The sequence below is a fragment of the Myotis davidii genome, unplaced genomic scaffold (genome assembly GCF_000327345.1).
Source record: "Myotis davidii unplaced genomic scaffold, ASM32734v1 scaffold329, whole genome shotgun sequence".
Classification (NCBI taxonomy): Eukaryota; Metazoa; Chordata; class Mammalia; order Chiroptera; family Vespertilionidae; genus Myotis; species Myotis davidii.
The window spans coordinates 2221641-2232822 of NW_006300374.1; positions in this window are offsets into that span (position 1 = coordinate 2221641).

Sequence of the window (11182 nt, forward strand, 5' to 3'; positions counted from 1 at the left end):
GCTGAGGGAAGGTGAGACGCTCTCTGGTTGCCGCCGCCGCCGCCGCCACCTCGAGGCGTGCGGGAAAGGAGCCGGAGGATTTACAGCGGAGTCCGGGCTGCGCTCCTGACGACCACGCGCACGCGGAAGACAGAGCCCCACGCAAATGACCCTTGTCCCCTCAATCTCTGTCCAAGTCCTGAGACAGAAGCGATAAGGGCTAAGCAAGCTCTCGCCTTCAACACCGCCACCCGCCAGCAGCCGTCAACCCCCCCTTCGAGCTCTGACGCCGCTCGCCACCGCCGTCGCTGCGACGTGAGCGCGCACGCTGCTCGCGCTCAGTCGTTTTCTGCGGGTCTCCACCAACCGGCGTCCAACTGTATTTGCTCCGCCCGCCCCGCCCAGGAGGGGTTCCGCCCTAACGGCTCTCGTGCGCGTACACGCCAGTTCTCCCGCCCCTTCCGCCCAGATATCGCGAGACTCCGGTGCTTTTCCCCAGACCCTCGGGTTGCGTTCGCCTAAGGCGCCAAATCTCACGCTCCCGGCTGCAGATCGGAACCGGGAAGCGCCGCAAGTTCGGCTGGCGACCCAGACCCAAATCAAATGTCAGAGGGTTAGCCCGAGTCCAGAGTGAGTGGAGGCCTGGCGGGTCGGTTCGACGGAGGTTAGCAGTCTCAATAGCTCATACGGGCGCCTTCCCGAGGAGTATTTACTGATCCATTAACCCCTTTTCGGGGGGCCCGCCCGGAATCGTAGACTAAACCTTTTCTCACGCTGCCGACCCCCTGCCACAGGCGCCCTGGAGGTTTGACATCTGAGTCGTTTTCCTTCATAGAGACTTTTAAGCACCCCCACCCCCACCCCGAACTGGGATAAGTCAAATTAAGGAAATACCACCTGAAATTAATACACTAGGAAATAGGAGATGGAACCCATTTCGGCTCGGTCATTGCTTAACAGCAGGAAGCTGTTCGCCTAAATTAGGAACTATAGAGATGAAGCGGTATTCTGAGAAGAGGTGATCTTGCAGAGAAAATTTTTCCTGCCTGAGAGAGAAATTGGAAGAATAAGGCCTGTCTTTTTATTGTATCAGCAGCAACGGAAAAGAAAGCCTGTGGGTTCATAGCTTCCCATCACCGTGGATTGAAACCGGTGGTGGGACTTAGAGCAACTTATTTCTTAACCTCATGTTTAATGGAAATACAGGCTGTCCCCTAAAAATATAGCATATATACACTAACAGCTGATAATTCACTTAATTTTCACTCCTTTTCACATTTAACTGTTTTGAAATAATGGGTGAAGCCAGACTAAGCTTTAAACAAAGAAAATGTATCCTAATGTGCCACTGCACTGTTTTTATGGGGATACATAAAAGATCTGGTACAAAACCGAAACAGGAATTGAGGGCACACAAATACTGGAGTGAATTATTCTTGATGTTTGTGATTCCATTGCTTCCTGTTATTGTCAATGTTTAGAACAGAATGGTCATCAGTTTGGAAACACGCACTGACAAAATTAATTCATCTCTGTAATTCTTTTAAATTTAGAAAACAAACTGTATGGTTATAAACACTTACTCTATAATCATTCCAAGTGTGTATACGTTTTTTAGGACACCCTGTAGATACTTTAGAGCACTGCTGTGAGGACTAAATGAGCTAACAGAAAATGACCAGCCCAAAGCCTTTCCCTGATGCTTTAACTTTCGTTTATAAAATAATCCCTTAAAATGAGACATAAGTACTTCTAGATACTTTGAAAAGGAACGGTAAAATTTGTTGTTTCATTACAATTTCAAATGGAGCTTAAGCTTTATTAGCATGATCAACAAAAAATTAATATGAAATAGCCCTGGCCCAGGGGTGGGCAAACTTTTTGACTCGAGGGCCACAATGAGGTCTTAAACTGGACCGGAGGGCCGGAACAAAAGCATGGATGGAGTGTTTGTGTGAACTAATATAAATTCAAAGTAAACATCATTACATAAAAGGGTACGGTCTTTTTTTTTTTTTTTTTTTAGTTTTATTCATTTCAAACGGGCCGGATCCGGCCTGTGGGCGGTAGTTTGCCCACGGCTGCCCTAGCCGGTTTAGCTCAGTGGATAGGGTCGTGGGTTCGATTCCCATCAAGGGCACATTCCTCAGTTGCCTGCTTGATCACCAGTCCAGTTGGGCACATGCGAGAGGCAACCAGTCTCTCTCACATCGATGTGTCTGTTTCTCCCGCTCCCTTCCACTCTCTCTAAAAATCAATGGGAAAATGTCCGTGGGTGAGGATTAACAACAACAAAAAATTTAACATGAAATAGCAATCATAGTCCCTGGATCCTTTTAAATGCATACTGGGCCAATAAAAATTTTAGAATCACATTGCCTTCAGTAACTGACAAAATAGTTTTTCTATTCAGTTATTTAGGTAACTCAAAATTCAAACAACTCCAAGTACTAGGACTGTCATCCTTTGAAAACTATTTACAATAAAAGAAAAATGTTCAAATTAATATCCTTATACATAATAGGGATGCTATTATATACGTTACTAGAGGCCCGGTGCATGGATTTGTGTGTGGGGGGCAGGGTCTCTCAGGCTGGCCTGTGCCCTCTTGCAATCCTGGACCCCTTGAGGGATGTCGGACTGCTGGTTTCGGCCCAATCCCTGCAGGACAGGCTGGGGATCAGGCAGAAGCCAGCAGTCCAATGCCACCTGCCCCTCCTGCCTCCACTCCCACTCATCCCAGCCCAGTGAGTCCCAATTGATCAGGAGAGGCTTGCACTTCCACAGCAGCGGTGAGCCCTGCATCTGGCACCTGTTGGCTGAGCAGACTCCTGCTGTGGGAGTACACTGACCACCGGGGCCAGCTCCTGTATTGAGCTTCTGCCCCATGGTGGTCAGTACGCATCATAGCGACAGGTCAACCGGTCACTCGGTCACTTAGACTTTTATATATATAGATATGCTCAGGAGGGAACTAACACTAAAATATTGAATAATTATGTTAGTGAAGAGATTTTAGTCTTAACTTTGTCTTTCTACTTTTCTGGTTATTTACATCTCTTATGAACATCATCTAGTTTTATTCATTTTTAATATGATATTCCTGTCTTAATTGAAGCATTTAATCATTTATATTCATGTAATTAGTCATATTTTGGGTTTAAAGCTCTTATTTTGTCTAGTTGTCTGAATGTTTTATGTTTAATTTTTCTCTTTTCTTGCTTGCCTTTTAGTCATTCCATTGTTTCCTCTTCTGGTAATTTAGAAGTTTTATTCCGTTTTTATTCTTTTGGGTTTTTTAAAATATATTTTTGATTTCAGAGAGGAAGGGAGAGGGGAGAGATAGAAACATCAATGAGAGAGAATCATTGATTGGCTGCCTTCTGCACGCCCCCTACTGGGGATCAAGACCAAAACCTGGGCATGTGCCCTTGATGGGAATCAAACCCAGGACCCTTCAGTCCACAGACCAACGTTCTATCCACTGAGCCAAACCAGCTAGGGCCGTTTTTATTCTTTTAATGGTTACTCTGGCAGTTATGACAGACACCTTTAATGTATCAATGACTAATTTCATCAATACCTTTCCACAGATAGATAACACAAGGAACCTAGAAAACCAGCTACATTTAACTTGTTATATGCTCTTTAGTTCTATGTTTCTTTTTTTTAAACCAAGTTTCATATAATTGATGTTTATTTACCACTTTCTTTGCTCTTCATTCCTTCTGGAATCTCTGCCTTTCCATTTTGTCTGAAGTTTAAACTTCAGGACAGGAATCAGCAATCTATAGTCCACAGGCCAAATCTAGCCTACTATCTATTTTTGTGAATACTTTCATTGGAATACTGCCAGGCTCATTCATTTGCTATTGTCTGTGGTTTCTTTTGCTCTACAAAGGCAGAGTTGAGTGGTTGTAACAAATACCATGGTCTGCAAGACTAAAATATTTACTATCTGGCTCTTTACAGAAGTTTGCCTACTTTGCTTGTATGTTTTTGTGCTTGCCTGTAACTTTTCTTTGTCTTTCTTAATTCCAGGTGAATATTTTTATTGGGTATAGGATTCTAGGTTGGAAGTTACTTTCTTTTGGTACATAGATTCTATCTTTCCTGCTGCCTTTTACTTTCCATTCCCCCTAAGAAATCAGCTGTCTGTTACTCTTTGGAAGATAGTTTGCTGCTTCCCAATTTTGTTCTTTTTGCCTTTGGTTTTCTGCAATTTACTGTGATGTATCTGGGTGTGGATTTATTTTTATTTATTGTGCTTGAAATTCATTGAACTTTTAGAGTCTGTAAACTAATATCCTTTCAGCTGTGTCTGGACTGGTATTAAATCATCAATTGAATTCTTTGTTTTAATTCTAGAATTGTTATTAGTTTTTAAAATATATTTATTGATTTCAGAGAGAAAGGGAGAGGGAGATAGGAACATCAATGATGAGAGAGAATCATTGATCAGCTGCCTCCTGCACGCTCCCTACTGTTGATTGAGCCCTGACTGGGAATTGAATTGTGACCTCCTGGTTAATAGGGTGATGCTCAACCACTGAGCAACACTGGCTGGGTGTTTATTGGGTTCTTTTCAAATCACTGTTATTTTTTATAGTTTCTTGTCCCTTGATGAAATTCTTAAACTTGGCTGTTCTTTGACCCCAGTAAACATAATCGTTTTATAATGTGAGTTGCCCATTATAATATCTGAAGTTTTTTTACTGAAACCGGTTTGGCTCAGTGAATAGAGCATCAGCCTGCGAACTGAAGGGTCCCAGGTTCGATTCCGGTCAAGGGCATGTACCTGGGTTGCGGGCGCATCCCCAGTGGGAGATGTGCAGGAGGCAGCTGAACGATGTTTCTAACTCTCTCTCTCTCTCCCTTCCTCTCTGTGAAAAATCAATAAAATATATTTTAAAAAAATAATAATATCTGAAGATTTTTGTGTTTCTATTGTCTGTTGTTTCTCCTGGTCTTTACTTATGAAGTATTGTTCTCTTACGTGCCTGATTATCTTTGTGTGTTGAATATGTATTTGAAAAGATATGTATGGGAATTATAGTAATATATGTATCTAATTTATACATGCTAGAACTAGGTAATTAAAAACTAGAATAGGTAGCCCTGACTGGTTTTGCTCAGTAGTTAGAGTGTTGGCCCATGGACCGACAAGTATCAGGTTTGATTTCCGGTCAAGGGCACATACCTCAGTAGGGGCAGAGGCAACCAATCAATGTGTGTCTCTAATGTTGATGTTTTTCTGCCTCTCTTCCACTCTCTCTCTAGAAATAAATTTGAAAAATATCCTCAGGTGAGGATTTAAAAAAAAATTAGAATAGGTACAATTAATATTTATTTTGCTAGGCATCTAGAGCAGACAACTCTTTATTGTAATTTATAAACTATAGTATATCATTAATGTGTCTATGTAGTAATTTAATATTGTAGTTCTTCTGCCTGGTTGGTGTGGCTCAGTGGTTGAATATCAACCCATGAGCCAAGAGGTCGCTGGATGGAGTCCCAGTGAGGGTGCATGCCAGGTTGTGGGCTCGATCTCCAGTGGGGGCTGGCCGATATGTTTCTATCTCTCTACCCCCTCCCTTCCTCTCTCTCTAAAATCAATAAAAATTTTAAAGAAATACATTGTAGTTCTTCTGGGGCACCAGTACATACATACGATCAAATTTTATAAACATTGTTCCTGTTCATTTAAATGTAGATTTAAACATTAAATTCTGTGTAAATAAAGTATCTTTTAGCCCTAACCAGTTTGGCTCAGTGGATAGAGCATCGGCCTGTGGACTCAAGGGTCCCAGGTTCGATTCTGGTCAAGGGCATGTACCTTGGTTGCGGACACATCTCCAGTAGAGGGTGTGCAGGAGGCAGCAGATCGATGTTTCTCTCTCTCTCTATCCCTCAACTCTCTATCCCTCTCCTTTCCGCTCTGTAAAAAATCAGTAAAATATATTTAACGAAAAAAAAAGATTGGCAATTAATTATACTGTTAAAAATCATTAAAATAGCAAATTTTATTATTTCTAGATAAAAATCTATATAATCTGTTGTGGACAAAAGGGGCCACATGCTGACCTGACAAGCTCAGAGGAGGAAAGATTAGCTCACCTTTAGTTCAAAACTACAGATTCTTTCTCTCCCTGACCCCCATAATCCTAGTATGGGAACCTTTTATTCTTATCAGGTTTGTATTTTTATCCCTAACACTTATGCAGACAAGGGACAAACAAAGTACCAATAACTTAATACCGTATAGCCAGGGGCACGTCTAGTCAAAATGCATAAACATCTGAAGTATATGGAGAAGAGAAATAACAAGAGCCAAACCTGAACTGAGAGCTAGTCTATTAAAGACAGGAATTAAAAGCAATAAGCATATACAAACCTGTTGCTTGAAAAGGGGCACTTTCATTTTTTTAAGAGTGAGGAGGATAGCTAACCCAGTGTCAAACACATAGTATTCAAAAGTACTTGTTGAAGGAAGAAAAAGACAAAGCAAAATTTAAGGTGAGATCTGAAGAATGAATAGGAATTAGCTAGAGAAAGAGGGATGTGATTAGGGGAAAGAGCTTTCCATGAATAAGGAGCAGCAAAATCTTGGCTCCTAAAACTGAATTTCAATATGGTTATACTGTCAAATATAAGGAGAATCGAAATGAGGCTGAAGGGATTTGGCAACAACCAGATCCTGGAGGCCTTTGATAAAGTTTAACTTTGAAGGATTGTAAGCCAAAGTGGTAATATTAGATCTGTGTATAATGGAATATGGGATTGATTGAGGAGAGCAAGTTAAAGCATTGGTCAGAGAAGAGATAAAAGAAAATGTCTGGACTAGTGACGTAATAGAGATTCAAAAACTCTCAGGAGGTAGAATCTAATTAATGATTACTTAACTGAGGGTGTGAAAGAAAGACAGCAGTCTAGAAGAACTTAGATTTCTGACTTGAGTGACTGAGTGAAAGTGTCCATGAACTGATAAGGAATAGCAGAGAGATTTAGAGGGGAAGACGATATGGTTCCAATTTGAATGCATTGAATTTGAGATACCTTTGAGGTATCTATGGTGTTGTCTCCTGGACAGCGGGACATACAGGTCTACAGCTTAGCAGGGGAGCCTGGACCGGAGTTAGCCTGTTGATAATTAAAGCCTTAGAACAGAGGTGTCCACCCAGGGAAAGCACAGAGTGTAAGGTAAGTACATAGGTCTGAACCAAGGAACACCAACATTTTTTTAAAATTGATTTCAGAAAGGAAAGAAGAGGGAGATAGAAACATCAATGATGAGGGAGAGAAGCAAGATGGCGGCATAGGTTAACGCCAGAGTTTGCTGCCTCGAACAACCACTTCAAAAGTGAAACTAAAAGACGGAATGGACATCACCCAGAACGACAGGAATGCTGGCTGAGTGGAAGTCCTACAACTAGGAGGAAAGAGTAACGCATACGGACACTCAGAGGAGGCGCAGTGCTGAAGTCAAATTCTGAGGTGCGGAGTGCGCGGAGCGGGCTGGCGGCGGAGGGCGCGGTGGGCGTTTTCAATCGGGAGGGAGTCGCAGACTCTGAGCTTCAGATCCGGGCGAGTCTGTAGGTGCACAGACTCAAACGGGAGAAGCGGGACTGTCTGGTTTCGGTCAGAGCAAGTGCAGCTTTCTCTCCGAGGTTTGCAGCGGTTGCTGGGACTCAGAGAGGCAGAGCCCCTGGGGACAGGACTGAGAGCCGCCATAACTGCTCTCTCTCTCCGGCCCTCCCTGTTGATCCTGTGCAACCCGCCCCGCCCAAGCCCGGCACAGAGGCTTTTGCCCGAAAGCCTCAGGCAAAGCTAGATTAGCCCCTCCCTAGAGGACAGTAGTTCTCTCACTGCAGACACAGCTGATTCTCACAGCCACTTGGCCTGGAGGTCAAATCCCCCCTGGTAGTAGCTACAACAATCAAGGCTTAACTAAAAGACTGCGCACAAAGACCGCTAGGGGGTGCACCAAGAAAGCATAACAAAATGCGGAGACAAAGAAACAGGACAAAATTGTCAATGGAAGATATAGAGTTCAGAACCACACTTTTAAGGTCTCTCAAGAACTGTCTAGAAGCCACTGATAAAGCTACTGAGATCCTCGAGAAATCTAATGAGACCCTCGATGCTATGATGGGGAACCAACTAGAAATTAAGCATACACGGACTGAAATAACGAATATTATACAGACTCCCGACAGCAGACCAGAGGAGCGCAAGAAACAAGTCAATGATATGAAATCCGAGGAAGCAAAAAACCCCCAACCGGAGGGGCGGAATGAAAAAAGAATCCAAAAATGTGAGGATAGTGTAAGGAGCCTCTGGGACAGCTTCAAGCGTACCAACATCAGAATTATAGGGGTGCCAGAAGATGAGAGAGAGCATGACACTGAAAACCTATTTGAAGAAATAATGACAGAAAACTTCCCCCGCCTGGTGAAAGAAATGGACTTACAGGTCCAAGAAGCGCGGAGAACCCCAAACAAAAGGAATCCAAAGAGGACCACACTAAGACACATCATAATTAAAATGCCAAGAGCAAAAGACTGAGAGAGAATCTTAAAAGCAGCGAGAGAAAGAAACTCAGTTACCTACAAGGGAATACCCATACGACTGTCAGCTGATTTCTCAACAGAAACTTTGCAGGCCAGAAGGGAATGGCAAGAAATATTCAAAGTGATGAATACCAAGAACCTACAACCAAGATTACTTTATCCAGCAAAGCTATCATTCAGAAGTGAAAGTCAGATAAAGAGCTTCACAGATAAGGAAAAGCTAAAGGAGTTCATCACCACCAAACCAGGATTATATGAAATGCTGAAAGGTATCAAGACCACAACCTGGGCATGTGCCCTTGACCGGAATTGAACCCGGGGCCCTTCAGTTTGCAGGCCGATGCTCTATCCACTGAGCCAAACCAGCTAGGGCAAGAAAGAATAATTTTTGAGGAATGCAGCATGTTAGAAGCAAGGGGACGATTTAGGAGACTAGTTTAATAGTTCAACTAAAAGATTATCAGTGCTTGGACTAGGACAGAGGCAGTGCAGATTGATGGGGAGAAGGATGTTAGAGCTATTAAAGAAGCGGAAATTGTTGACTGATTGGATGAAGAGAGAGAAGGAATACAGAATGAAGCCCAAGATTTTTAGTTGCTCGGTCAAGTGCATGGTGGAGTCCTTCACCCTGATAGAGAATTCAAGAGGAAGAGCAATTTGACATGAAGATTAGAAGGCAGGAGAAGGAAGAAAGTGTATTCCTTTTCCCTTTCCTTGGTTTTCTTCTCTGAGGCTTATAGTTGAGTGGTGACCATGTTCTTATACCTAAGAGTCACCTCTGTCAGGCCTAGAAGGTAATACAGAAGTAGGCAAAGTAGGTTTATAGTTGTGAGTACATAAAACAGTTTATTTTTGTGTTACTTATTATTATTCACCCACTTTTGCCAACCCCATAATAGTGCCACATTGTTGTTAGCCCATCCTGTTGACCTTAATTCAGGCCATGTCTTTATAAATCTCATTAACTCTCCTCAGTAACCCTATTTGGGTGTGCCATCTCTTTCCTACCTGGATATTAACATTTGATATTTGTATATTTTTAATAACTATGTACATAAAATTGTATGCTTATATATGCATAAGAAGTATCTGGAAAGATGCATATCAAACTGTTAGTAATAGCACCTGGGAATAGGAAAAGGAAAGGACAAAAGAATAGGGCTTTTATGTTAATACCATCTGAATTCCTTAATACTAGGCTTGTATTACTTTAACATAAAAATACTAATAGTTTTAAAAGTAAATTCAGAACATCAATCAGCCTAGTGTAAGAAGTTCAGTAAAGATGAAATCTCCCTAAGAAACACTTGGACAGGGATTAAAAATGGTGGCAGAGTAGGAGGATGCTGCAGGGACATGCTCCCAGGAACAAGCTGGAATTACAACTGAAATATGGAAAGGCTTCCTGAATAACCAATGGGAAACTCATAGGAGAGAACCCTGATACACAAGGACCAAAGGTGGAGACTGCATAGAGACTGATAGGAGGGGCAGAGGCGCGAAAGGGCTGGCTGGACACCCACAGATGGCAACTGAAGTCTTGAAGAGGTATCTCAGCTGTCGGGGGAGCCACTTAGAACTCTGGGATCTAATCCAATTAGTCAGACTGAGAATTCTGGGATGTAATCCTGAAGCTGGGCTCCCCAGCAGAGACCACCAAACTGAGGAGGGTACCCACATAACATCTAGCTGTGAAAAGCAGTGGGGTGCTGTTTGCCAGGGAGTGGCAGCTGAAAGTTCAGGCACCGTCTTAAAGAGCCAACACACAAAATTCCCTGTGGAGCCACCCACCTTGTATTCTGGCAGAGCGAGGGTGAAGTGAACTGGAGCTGTGAGAGCAGAACCCATGACTGGAGACTCAGGGTATAGAACTCAGAAGGTAGACACCCCAAGTTTCCTGGGCTGAGTCATTCCCTCACACAGTGGAGGACATCTTTCCCACATAGACATCGGCATTGCCTGGGGGGGAAAACAGTCGATACACCCTATTGGAAAACACTTTGACCTGAGACCACTTAAGAGATTAAAAGTAACAATTAGCCTCCAGGCAGAAGCAACTGCCCACCCTGTTGAAAAAACTCTCACCACACCTGAGGACATTTGCTTGGGGGCAATGCAAGTCTGGAATCCTACTGTAGTCTGTAGCAGAGGTGGTCTATGGAGGCTTTGAGTCTTTGCCTGATCCAATTAGTCAGAAACAGCCTTTAACACTGTCCTGCACTAGAGATTGAGAGGTATAGAGGATTTACCTAAAACATAGTCACAAACCCAGACAACCAAAATGAGGAAACAAAGAAAAAACCACCAAATGAAAGAACTAGTGAATTCTCCTGAAGAGATAAATGAAGCAGAGATAAGAAATTTATCTGAAAAGGAATACACAGCAGATTGGGGGAAGCTGAGGATTGAATCAGTGAATTAGAAGACAGAGTTGAAAATATCACTCAATTATAGAACCAAAAAGAAAAAACAATTAAAAAATAGGACGACAGCTTAAGGGAGCTGTGGGACAATGTGAAATGTAACAGTATTAGAATAGTAGGTGTGCCAGAAGAGGCAGAAATAAAGAAAGGAATAGAGGTGTTTGAAGAAGTAATGGTAGAAACTTCCCTAACCTGGTAAAGGAAAAAGTC